This window comes from Mauremys mutica, chromosome 9, assembly GCF_020497125.1.
Source record: "Mauremys mutica isolate MM-2020 ecotype Southern chromosome 9, ASM2049712v1, whole genome shotgun sequence".
Lineage (NCBI taxonomy): Eukaryota > Metazoa > Chordata > Testudines > Geoemydidae > Mauremys > Mauremys mutica.
In genome coordinates this window covers 61,813,638-61,825,725 of record NC_059080.1, presented here as the reverse complement: position 1 = coordinate 61,825,725, position 12,088 = coordinate 61,813,638, and the positions used below count along the sequence as shown (strand labels likewise).

Here is a 12,088-nt window from a genome sequence, read left to right as displayed (position 1 = left end):
TGCGCCCAGGGCAAGTTGCAGGCCTTGAGACAGGATTTCCAGTTAGAAAAGGAAGCCCTGGCTAAGCAAGTACCAGTCCTTCAGGGACTTGCCAAAATTTAACTATTTGTGCTCAGCATACGCCGTAACAGCAGTGTGTTTGCTACAAGAGGAAATTAAATAATTAAACACCAGTGGGCCATGCGTTTTGCCCAGGTGGCAAGCCTCACAAGGGAGGACTCGGGTAGTCTTGTGAGTAAAAATGTTTTAGGGAAAAGACCAGAAGGGTGGGGGCTAGTTGAGAAGCCCACCCTCCTAGTTAAAACTGGTAATGGAGCAAATTGGTGCCTATGGAAGGAACGGTTCAGCTAGAAAAGAAGGATCGGGCCCAGGCGAGCAGGCAACAGACTGAGAGATTAGAAAACAGGTTGGAAACTTTTGAGGGTCTAGTGGAAGAAAGGAGTAAATAGGTATAAACATGGGGATTTCAAATACCCAGGAGGATACTTGGAATGGTGATTTAAGTTGATAAAAGTGGTTGTTGGAGAACAAGCGAGTGATTTAAGGCAGAGTGAAAAGTTAACTCCGTAGTTGCTGGAGGGAACAGCAGTTGAACTTTGTAAAAATGCTAAAGAGAAAAAATCTTGGTGTCTTTGAAATGTTTGTAAATAAATTCAGGCAAAGGAATTATTAGATTGCAATCATTTGGCTATGACCCATTTAGTTGAATTATCTAAAGAATGTATATAGTGCTACGTAATTGAAATCTTATTAGGTTCTAAAGGCACTATAAGTGGTGATGTTTTCTTTCGGTGTTTAAAAGCAGGAGTTAAAAGTAAAAAGCAAGCCAGAAAGCATCTGTATTAATGCAAGTTATCTAACTAATAAGATAAAAGTCACTGAAACTTAAGCTGCCTATAAAACATATATAAGAAAATATGGGGTAATTCCCCTGTTTTGCCTGAAATTAACGAAGGTACTTGTATATTTTCAGTGATGATTGACTGCCCAGAAAGGGTAGACTTCTGTTTTTGTCTTTCAGATAATCAGAGAAAACTGATGCTAGCTGAACAGCATTTAACATACCATGCATTTGATGGCACAGTAAAAATTATGTTTTGTGTTCTATGTTCTGTCTTATGGTGTTTGTCTCGTGGCCAGAATTGTTTTGTTTAATATTTTTATGGGATAGTCTGGATTGGAATGCAGATACTTGTTTTGTTCAACTTGGAATACAAAGTGTTTGGATAAATTAGGAAAAATATGATATACTAAAGTCTAATACATTTCCTTAAGTAAGAGAAAGAGAAACTTTATTGGCCAAATCTTTTAATTGAAATTTGTTATTAAAACTTGCATACCAACAGTCTTTGGAAGCAGGAACATGGAAAGTTAACCCACTCCCCATATTGTACATGGAATCCTTCTGGCTACCTCAGATTTCTAGCCAAAGGGCTGGGGATGGTGGGAAACTATTGGACTAGAGGTTGTATGAAATAAACTCATCAAAGTGGGTGTGCTTGTCCTAGCTTGTTGTCCCAAAGCTCTGAAAAAAGTTATTTCAGTAAAAGGATATATGTGACAAACTTTAAATAATAAGACTAATGTACTGTATAAAGGCAATGTATATGTGTTCATTATTTAAAAAGGTGTATAAGTGAAGACTAAGTTTCCTTTGTAGGTTAAAAGAAGCCAAAAAGGAAAAAGGAAGAAGAACGAGTTAACTGAGGAAAAATAACTAACATGCTCAGTTTAAGGATAGGGCATTGGCCCCATTCAAGGACACTGCTCTCAGCTAAGACTTAGCTAACAACCAAGACAAGGGGGGCTTGAATGTGCCCACACAGCTGTAAAGTCTACAAATTGCTGACAGGCACTAATGAAATGTGTTAGGTTTCTTTTTTTCACAGGTAAAGACGCACTACACAAAGACCCTAGAAGCCCTGCCACTCCTTGGAACCAGGAAACTGGATCGATGTAAAGGTCCACCAGCGAAAGACTGCTTTGGCTCTACGCTGGAAAGACCCTTATTAAGTCCTGCTGACCACCAACAGCGTTGTGAAGTGCCAGAATCCAGGATTTCCTGACCAAAAAGGACATTAAGAACTGACCCTGGTGAAGAAACAAAGAATTATACACTGGCAGGAAGAAATTTGTGGGACCCTTGTTTGGGAATGTGGTATTGATTGGATTTTGGGGTTTATTCTACAGGCTGCGCCCTGTGGTTTTGGATGAATCCTTCAGCATATATTCCTCACAAGGGGCTGCCATTAGATTAGCACAACAGAAAGCCTGGGTTATTTCCTCTGCAAGAAGAGGGAATTGACCAGATCGCTGTGGACTAGGGCCAATAATGCAGCAGCCATTTGAAATATTCTTAAAAGCTGAGAACATGGTAAGAAATTGGGCCAACTAGAAAAGGCCACTAGCCTTATTTTTAAAGCTCAGCTATCCCAAGTACAGGCTGGAGTTGGTGAGTTACATGTCATTTCCATCCTTCGTTCTATGACCCAGAAGTTGCTGACAGAGATGGTATTAAAAATCACTGAGACTGGGAAGGCATTGCAGTGGAATCTGGTAGGTTTAGATTGGTCTTGAGCACCAGACTTGGTCCACTGCCCTTACAGATGCATCAGGAACCATATAATCTGTGGTCATGATAACATACTTGGACACTTTCTGGATGGAAGTGTGAACATTCACAGTGCTCCTTCCAAGTATATGGACCGGTTAGGGTGGGTGTGGGCTCCCACATACCAAATCCTACCGGATCCATGGGGAGGATAAATGTGGAACTGAATACCCCCTCATTACTAACCCCAGCTCCCTAGAGCTTAATTGTTTTTTTGTCTTCAAAGTATGAGAAAACTCAGCCAAAAGTTTGTTGAGTATTCTCAAAGGGGGGAATTGTTGTCATTAGGCATAGCCCTAGGTAACTCAGGAGGGTGGAAAACCACAGTGTTAATGAGGCCTTTCTGTGCCAGGCCTGAATGAGCCCAGGTTGGTGCTATGTTTGCCCAAACCACTTCCATGTTGGACTCTGATCGACCTCACTAGCCAGAATTAAGAATGGAATGTGTAATTGCTCCTTATCAGTGCAATACTGAAGGCCTGTTTGTATCTGGCTTAGGGGGGGGGGAGCAAAGTAATAAATTCAAAAGTAAACCAAGCTAACAGCCTTGAAAAGTTACTAACGAGATAAATTGTGAAGCGAAGCACACCGGGCAACGAACCACTGTTGCTGTCCTCGAGCATTCTGTGCTGGCAACATCTACACATACAGTGCTAGGCGTATGTGGTAAACAGGCTCTATGCCTCTTTCAAGGCTGTTAGCTTGGTTTACTTTTGAATTTATTACTTTGCTCCCCCCCCCCCCCCCGCTCTAAGCCAGATACAAACAGGCCTTCAGTATTGCACTGATAAGTATTGCACTGTCTTCTAATAAACCTTCTGTTTTACTGTCTGGCTGAGAGTCACATCTGACTGCAGAGTTGAGGTGCAGGGACCTCTGGTTGCCCCAGGACCTGCCTGGGCAGACTCGCTGCGGAAAGTGCATGGTGTGGAAGGGCATGCTGAATGCTCCGACGTCAGACCCAGGAAGGTGTAAACTTCTTGCCCTGGAGACAGTATGCTCAGAGAGAAGGCTCCCCCAGAGTCCTGACTGGCTGAGGGGTTCACAGTGCAGGAGTGTGCTCGGTGCTGGGGGTGCAGGCTTTGGGGTGAGGCAGGGCTGAGGATGAGGAACTTGGGGTGCAGACAGGCTGCCCCAGGGTTAGGGCCAGAGAGGACTCCCCATCACCACCACTGGCAGCAGCAAGCTCCAGGGGAGGGACCCCTCCTGCCATCCACGGCACACACACTCTGCACATGCTCCTAGGGCCCCTCTCAGGTCCAGAAAGCTCACTCCCCTCCCCTATGATGGGTACTGGGGGGGGGGGGCGGCACAGGTGGCCTTCCATGTTGCTGCCCCTCACCATAACTTCACTGTGGATGGGGCTGCCCCTTGCCCAGAATGGGGCAGACGTGGGGTAGGCAGGGTGGTGGCTGGCTATGGGACGGGGGAGCAGGGTGTCATAAAATTCACCCAAGCCCCAGCTGCTCAGGTCTAGGAAGCCTCCCTCTCCCATCCCTCCTGTGGCGGGTGGGTTGGTGGGTGCTGGGGGAGGGGGCATTGCCTTCACATGTGGCTTCCTGCCTCCCCTGTGCAGCCTGCTGTGCCTCACTGGGGGTAGGAGTAGGGGCTGGGACTGGGGCTGGGGCAGGGGGGGAATCATAGGGTCAAACACTCAAACATAATAAAAAATCATAGGGTCAAACACTCACGGAAGCCCCAGCAGCTGCTAAGGTGAGTGATGTCTGTCTCCTGGCCGGTTTGTGTCTCCTCCAGGTAGGGGCAGGAGAGGAGAGGGGAGGGGAGGGGAGGCCCCCTCCCCTCCCCTCCCCCTCCTGAGTGCTTCAGCAGCAGTTAGCATTCCTCTTATGCTAATGCTGCAGCCCTTAGGCTACGGCAGCAGCAGCAAAGGAGAGAGAGACGCGCTGTGCGCTCTCTTTACATTCAGGCAGGGAAGCTCCGGGGAGGGGGAAAAATCTAGCTCCAAATATTGGTGGAGCAGAGCCCCTGATTATGAATATTCCTGGGGCTTTAGCTCCAAGAGCCCATATAAGTTGGCGCCCATGGGCATAATAAACCCCCTCTGCGAGAAGCAGAAGCTATGTCGGCAGGAGAAGTTCTCCCACCAACATAGCGCTGTCCACACCAGCACTTATGTCAGTGTAACTTATGTCACTTGGGAGCTTGGTTTATTCATATTCCTGAGCAACATAAGTGCTGCAGACATAAGCTGTAGTGTAGACATAGCCTTAGAGGTAGGGTGACCATACATCCCATTTTGGCCAGGACAGTCCTTTCTTTAAGCCCTGTCCTGGCTGTTCTGACTTTTTTGGCAAAACTGGGAGTGACACTGCACCCCCTATTCTTCAGAGATATTATTACATGAATATGACATAATCATAATGTACCTAATGCAAGATAAGTCATGTGAGGTATCATTGGAAAGGTTATGATTTACTGAATATGATTGTCCTACTTATATGCATGTATCATTTTTGTATCTGAAGTTAAAAATATTGACTATATATCCATATTATAAATCAGTTTATACCTGGGGAACACCTACCAGATAGAATGCACTCAGTCTAGATGGCTGGCTGGGAAAGGAAACTTCAGGTTAAAGGGCCATTAGAGAAAAAAATAGGCCTTAGAAGAAGTTTATCTCGCAGGGGGCCGAGGGATCCTGAGGATGCTACAAACAGCCTCTGACTCATGGCTGCCATGACATTACAGGCACATGTGACTAGGTCTCCATCTTGGAATACCAGTGTTTTTCCACAGACTGGCATGGGAACCAAGCTTTGAAACAAAGGGTTCCCATCATATGCAAAAGCTATATAAGGCAGGGGAGTGACATCATCAGGGTTCTTCACTGATTCTCCACCCAAAGAGACTCCTGGAAACAACTGAGGAACAAAGACTGAACTGGGGGGAAGTGCTGGACCCAGGTTAAAGGGATTTTTTTAGCCTGTGAATGAAACACCTGGGGATTCCAAGCTGTAAGTTAGTGCAACCTGCCCCTTAAGAGCCTGCTGCATGCTTGCATCATATTTTGAATGAGAATTTTCTATTCATATCTGATCTATGTAGTATATTAAGCTTAGTTTGCATGTTTTATTTGCTAGGTAATCTGCTTTGATGCATTTGCTATCTCTTATAATCATCTCTTATAATGATGCATGCCTTAGGAACTGGGAGGTGCCCTAGCTGTGCCTCCCTATACTGAGCTGATCACAGCATCTGTATGTGTCCTTACCTGTATGTATGCTGGTAAAGTGAAGGCTATACAGCAGTACAGTGTAAAAGAAGCCCAGGCTGGTGGGTCAGGGGGGCTCAGTACTACCCCAGTTCCAGGTGGCACTCCAGGGGGAAACCATCACACTGGGCATTTGTCTCATTTGTTCTTGCCAACTGATCAGCTGAAAAAGAGCAAACTGGACAAATGCACAGTTTTCCAAAAAAAGTGGGGTTCAAGCAGCAACACCAGCTCTGCATTGGAGGGAGGGCTCAGGAGAGCAGCTCAGGCTGGGCCAGCCCTGTGGGCAAGGGGAGAGAAAGGGGGTCGGGCCAGCCCCACGCAGGCAGGCGTTGGGGAGCTTGGGCCAGCTCTGTGCATGGGAGGGCTAGCGGAGCAAGGGGGCCTTGGGCCAGCCCCACGGGCAAGAGGCATGGAGGATTTGGGGGGCATGCGGAGGCCTCGGGCTGACCCCGGGTGGTGTCCCATTTTCCCTTGGAGAAAATATGGTCACCATACTTAGATGTCCCCCTTCCTCGTTAAGCTTGAGCACTGGAAATAGCCAGTTTCTCGTTGCATTTGCTCCATTGTAATAATTTTCACTTAGCCTTTGGCCTACCCTGCACAAAGATAGACAATAATCTGAAAAATGTGGAAGGGGACGGGAAAAAGTGTTAGGGACAGAAAAAAAACTATATTTTTGGAAAAATAATAATTATATAATAATTGTATAAAATCATCAATATCCATGCTTCCTCCTCAATTTATGAGGGATTCCTTTCATTGACTAACGTCCTCTTCTACTGTGCTAAGCAAAAGGGAAATGTTTGAGGGGAAACTAGAGAGTATATCAGGTGTAGAGCATAATACTCCCAAATATTTAGTGCAGGTCCAGCAAAATGGGAAAGTTGGGTGCAATCTTTTTGTAAACTGGCTTGTGATATGCGCATTACAGCACAGATAAGAGAGTGAGTAACTCACCTTATTTAACCCTCTTTTAGCCATGAGCGTAACACATGGAAGGACAGAAAAGGAATATGTGCACTAGAAGTTATATCTATTTTTCAGCTATCCGAACTCATTTTCTGTAATCTGCATCTTCCACCCTTGAGTAATGCCCGTGAAACTCCACTGCTATTTTTGGACAAGATGACATGGTGCTGAATTATTTAAACAAGCAAAGATTTAAGCTGCTGCTTAAATGTGTCTTAAATTATGAAAATACACAGTTTATGCAAGGATACTTATAAAATGGAGGGCTTGCACCTTATGCTAGAAAATCTTATTTCAACAGGCAGGAAGGCTTTTCACAACATTTAACAATAAGACCTTTTGAAATCCTCTTTTTCACCCAGAGCTCAGAAACAATCTTTACTCTATTATGGTCAACAGCTATGGGATTTTTCTGACACTTGTCCTTATCAGATGTTTTGTTTTTAATGCTAGCAGTGATTATATCAGTTTACAGGAAACAGTTATGTGAGATTATCAAAAACACTCCCTCTAATGAAACCACTAATTCCAGTAATTCATCTTTCATTTTCCTAATTTGTATTCTGTTGTGACTTCCCTTAAAATAGGGATGTGAGTAATGTGAACTGGATTTGGCCCGCCCCCAAAAAGTGACAAAGAACGGAGAAGATTTTTTTTAAATGTTTTAAATGGGTAAACTGACATTTCTCCTAACTCTAGTCTGATTTTTAAAATAAACATATAAAAAAATTGTCTAACAATGAAGTATCTACAGGCTACTGCAAATTGAACTATACTAGGAATTAAATAATAAAATACATAATTAACTCAAACGAGTGGCTTCAGCTGAAAACAAATTATGCTTCTAGGAAGGTGTGGAAGAGAACAAAGAACCAAACACACTTCCAGGCCCCTCATTTGACCTTCTTTAATACTACTATAATTCTGGAGGGTGGAAAAAATCCTAGATTATCTACTCCTTTGCTAAATGCAAAAATAAAGAGCCACACAGGTTAATCCTTCCTCTACTGGTTCTGCAGCACCTAACTAAAACTCTATTCCCAGAGTAGCATTGACATCAATAGATGAGACTTGTGTGCAAAGATGTTTTGGCAGGTTGTGGCAATTACCAGTTTGGGCTCCATTCATCATCAGGGGAAAATGGACTCAACATATGGCACTGCCAGAGGCCCCCAATCCTCCCCTGCTGTTGCTCTCCCAAAAATAATACAAAAAGAAGAATAAAAAAGGTAGTGTTAGAGGTTGTGGTAGTGATGCAAAGGGTGGAACATTACAAATGGGCATATACAGAAGATGGGGGGAGGGCAAGAAAGAGGTAGCAAAGCCACAGGAATACATAAGCATAGCTTCATTTACAAGCTGACATTCTGCCCCTTCATGTTTATGCTTTTACCGGGGGGGGGGGGTGGGGATGGAGAAAATTTAATATATAAAATTAATTGAAAATATTCTTTTCTGAAACTGAGATAAAACACTTCAAGATCAGACTAACATCTCTGTCTAGTACAGTCACACGGTTCTTCTGGTGATTTTTGCCATCAAAACAACATCATCACCTTCACATTATAGAGTACAGTTTAACCCAACCGTTCTTTTCATTAATGTTATGGCAGCAATTTAAACCAGGGCCAAAGTCTGTGCTCCTCACTTGAGCAGAAAGCCCATGGGACTCTTGCTTAACCAACGATGGCAGAATTTGGTCCAGAGGTGAATACTTTCAAAGATCTACAAGCAGTAGCGTATTTAAACCCTCAAGTTCAACAAATTTAAAAATTCAGTCCACCTGCTGTCTGGCAACATCAAATGTTCAATCTGTCAGTTTCAAAACAAAATATCTGGAGTATACTTGTGAAGTGAAGTATTTGTATATAGCATTCTACTAACTGAAATCTGCAAACAAAATCCAAAACTGTATGTACAAGCTTGGTAGCTGAGACCTGCTAGCAATGCATACAATATAAAAATTAAGAATCTCTATTGGTCTTCTTTAAAGTAACACACACACAGAGCGTATTTTTTAAAGGAAACTACTCCAGTACTAACAGCAGTACATAACCATTAAAATGTTCTTCAGAGAGAAAGAGAGAGAGAACACATTTATATTCAAAAGGGGAAAATTACATGGAGCTTATAGAAATGCAGTATTGATTGTTACATTATCTCAGTGGGTTGCTCTTTCTACATATTGAACTGATAGTCAACATTTGCCAACTTATTCAGCACATCAAATTTCACAGGAGTTTTTGCAACAGGAACAGGTGTTAGCATACAAGAAAGGACCCATAGATAAATACCAAACCCCTTTATTTAGGAAGTGTTTTGAGCAAAGTTTAAAGATTCAAAATCAAACAACATACAGATCCGGAAAGATCAGGCTTTCACAGCAAAAATTCATAAGAAACCACTTTCTCTGGATGTGTAAGTTGAAATGTCTATCTCAACTCTTGAAGATTATTTACAGTGAGCCCTTTATTAGTTTCCAAGTGGAAACTTGCAACTGTACAACAAAGGGCATCTTCCGTTTCTTTTGTTTTCTTTTAATTCTTCGTCTTTAAAAAATAAAAGAATTACATTATTTTTTAAAAGTGCAGACTTCTGCCACTAAAATCTACACCGAAAATAACTGCTGGTTTTTTGGAGAAGCAACAGGTGATTAATCATTCCTTTTTTAGACTCTGTTGCAGTGAACTCCTGATAGAATGGACTTATTTAATTTATTTATAGCAACATTTTATTTTAAAAGTACTTGATAACAACTAGGATTTCTCTCTAGGGAACTGCGTGAGCTTTTGGGGGTGGGGGAGAGAACAATGCAGTATCCAGAGTTGAACTTGAAGCGCAATTAAATTTTTGCTTAAAAAAAATAATAAATCCCCTAGCAATTTCAGTGCCCTCCCTCCACCTCTGCAGAGAGGAAACAGCCCAGAATCAGACTCATGCCATTGTGCCCAGAGAAGTGCCCACTCTCTTTCCAGCCCCAATACCCCCGAGTCCAGGTCGGGTTCCCTCGGGTGTGCCAACCACACGCCTGCAGCAGACCCAGAAGTTGCTGGTGCTACTCACTTGGGGTTGCAGCTGCTGCGCTAAGCACGGCCCGGGCAGCTCAGCCGCTGGTCTCCGGGGTCCCTTTGTTACCGCCCGGCTACTTCGCAGCTATTCACAAGCCACAGTCCTCGCCGGTTGTTTGCCAGTGAGGGGTGGGGGGCCCGGGAGAGGAGACGAGATCAAACCCAAGCCGACAGCCCGGCCCAGGGGGAGGAGGATGTTATACGAAACTCGGAGGCCAGGTTGCTGTACAGCGGCCCCGCGAGTCCCGGGGGGGGGGGGGCGGCGGCGCTGAGCCTACCTGGTGCGGGGAGAGGTGCCCCACCTTTGCCCGCTCCGCGGCCGCTCCCGGGCACTGCCCTCCCTGCAGCCCCGGCTCCGGCTCCCCCTCCCCGTGCGGAGGGGCACGACGGCCCCCAGTAGGGGGCTGGCGGCGGCAGAGCCCCCACGTGTGTCCCTCCCCGCCCCCCGTGGGCCGGCCGCCGAAATCAGAGCGAGTCCCAACGACCCCGGGGAGCCAGCGCCCCGCCAGCCGCCGAGCCCCGGCCGACTTCCCCCCAGCCGGAGAGACGGGCCGCGGGGCTCTGCAGCCTTTGTGTGAGCCGCCGCACGCAGCGCGCCTAGAGAGCCGGGCGCGGGCGGAGCAGGGGAGCCCGCGCGCCCGCCGGCGTGTGCTGCTCGTTCCGACCCCCTCGCCACAGAGCCCAGCGCCGCCTGCCCCGCCGCAAGTCCACCGCCCAGCTGCAGCCTGAGCCCTGACCTACCGCCTCCGTGCTGTGCGCGGGGCTCCGTCTCCCCCGCCCATCCCCTGCCCCGCAACACTGCGGGCTGGGAGGGCAAGGCCAGCAGCGTAGTGCGGATCCGCTCCCCCGGCATAGCGGAAACAAGGGCGAGGAGGGCTGCCCGCAGCGGCGGCTCCAGGCTCCGGCGCACCGAAGCTTCGGGACCGCGGATCTCCCGCAGGCGCTCCGCCGAAGGCTGCTGTGCGTGGGGCGGCCAAAGAGCTAGAGCCGCCGCTGCCTGCCAAGACTCCTGTGCCAATAACAAGGGGAGGCTTTGTGTGTGTCCGAGAGGCCAGGGGCGTGAAAGAAGGCGACGGAGACTAAAAGCTGCTAATAAGAGCTCAGCGTGTACTGAGGAGCCTTGAATGAAACAGACCTCCCTCAACTTCCCTTTCGCGCTTCCCTTTCGGCGCCAGCCACGCTCTCATCATTCCCCCTCCGCCCGGACTGCTCGGGGTCTGGGGGTCTGATTCGCCACTGCCCTGGCCCTTACAGTCTTTGTCATTTTCTCCAGGTGGGTGTCACAATGGCAGCATTTTACTCCGCAGACGTGTAATGACTACACGAGGTGCAAGGGGGAGGGGGCGACATTGGAGGGCTGATAATGCTTTTGTTACAAATGTACCTTCCAAGCAGTGGTGAGCTTGAGCCGGTTCACAGGGGTTGGCAGGAACCGGGTGTTAACTTTAGCAGCCCTTTTAGGTTGTTCCAGCTGCTAAAGTTAACAACCGGTTCGTGGGAACCCCTGCAAACCGGTTCAAGCTCACCACTGCTTTATTTAACAAAAGCTCCGGCCAAAGCTCACTTTCCCCCTCCTCTCCTGCTCCACCCCCCTTCTCCTCCCCCGCTTCCGATGAATCAGATGTTTGCGGGAAGCCTGAACAAGGAGCAGGCAGACAGGTAGGTAAACTGGGGCGTGAAGGGGAGGGGAGGTGCGGCTGGCTCAGCAGCTCCCTCAAGCACAGCTCCTGGTCCCGGAGCGCGGCTCCCTCCAGCCTGGCACTCCCCGGCCGAGCGCCCCAGCCCGGTCCCGGCCCCCGCCAAGCGCCCCCAGCTTCGGCTGCACAGCTCCAGCCCGGCCCCCGCGGAGCCGGTTCCGGTTCCGTTTCCAGCCCGGCTCAGGCCCCGCGGCGCTGGTGCTGGTCCTGGCGCTGTGGCTCCGGACAGTCCCGGGTGCTAGTGCTGGCTCCGGCCCGGCCGGTCCCGGGCGCCGGCTCTGGCCCAGCCAGGCGCCGGTGCTGGCTCTGGCTCGGCCGGTCCTGGGTGCCGGTGCTGGGCCCGTGCCCCATGGCTCCAGCCCGGCCCCCGCGGTTGCGGCTCCTGCCCGGCTCGGGCCCCGTGGCGCCAGCACTGGTCCTGGTGCTGCGGCTCCGGCCGGTCCCGGGCGCCAATGCTGGCTCCGGCCTAGCCGGTCCCGGGCGCCGGTGCTGGGCCTGGCCCCGC

General features: G+C 48.0%; 1 protein-coding gene across 4 annotated transcripts in view; it reads right to left on the bottom strand.

Annotated features, from left to right (window-relative positions):
• The window catches only part of ST6GAL1 (ST6 beta-galactoside alpha-2,6-sialyltransferase 1), a 102,089-nt gene extending 91,008 nt beyond the window's left edge, over positions 1-11,081 (bottom strand). For 2 of the 4 annotated variants that reach the window (XM_045031283.1, XM_045031288.1), the window contains exon 1: positions 9,882-10,082. The gene's annotated coding sequence lies outside the window, so the exon portion shown is untranslated. Of the gene's footprint in view, positions 1-9,881; positions 10,083-10,627; positions 10,862-11,021 lie in introns of those variants that run through there. The other 2 variants (XM_045031286.1, XM_045031284.1) reach the window with 2 other exon arrangements.
• Positions 11,082-12,088: the final 1,007 nt, after the last annotated feature.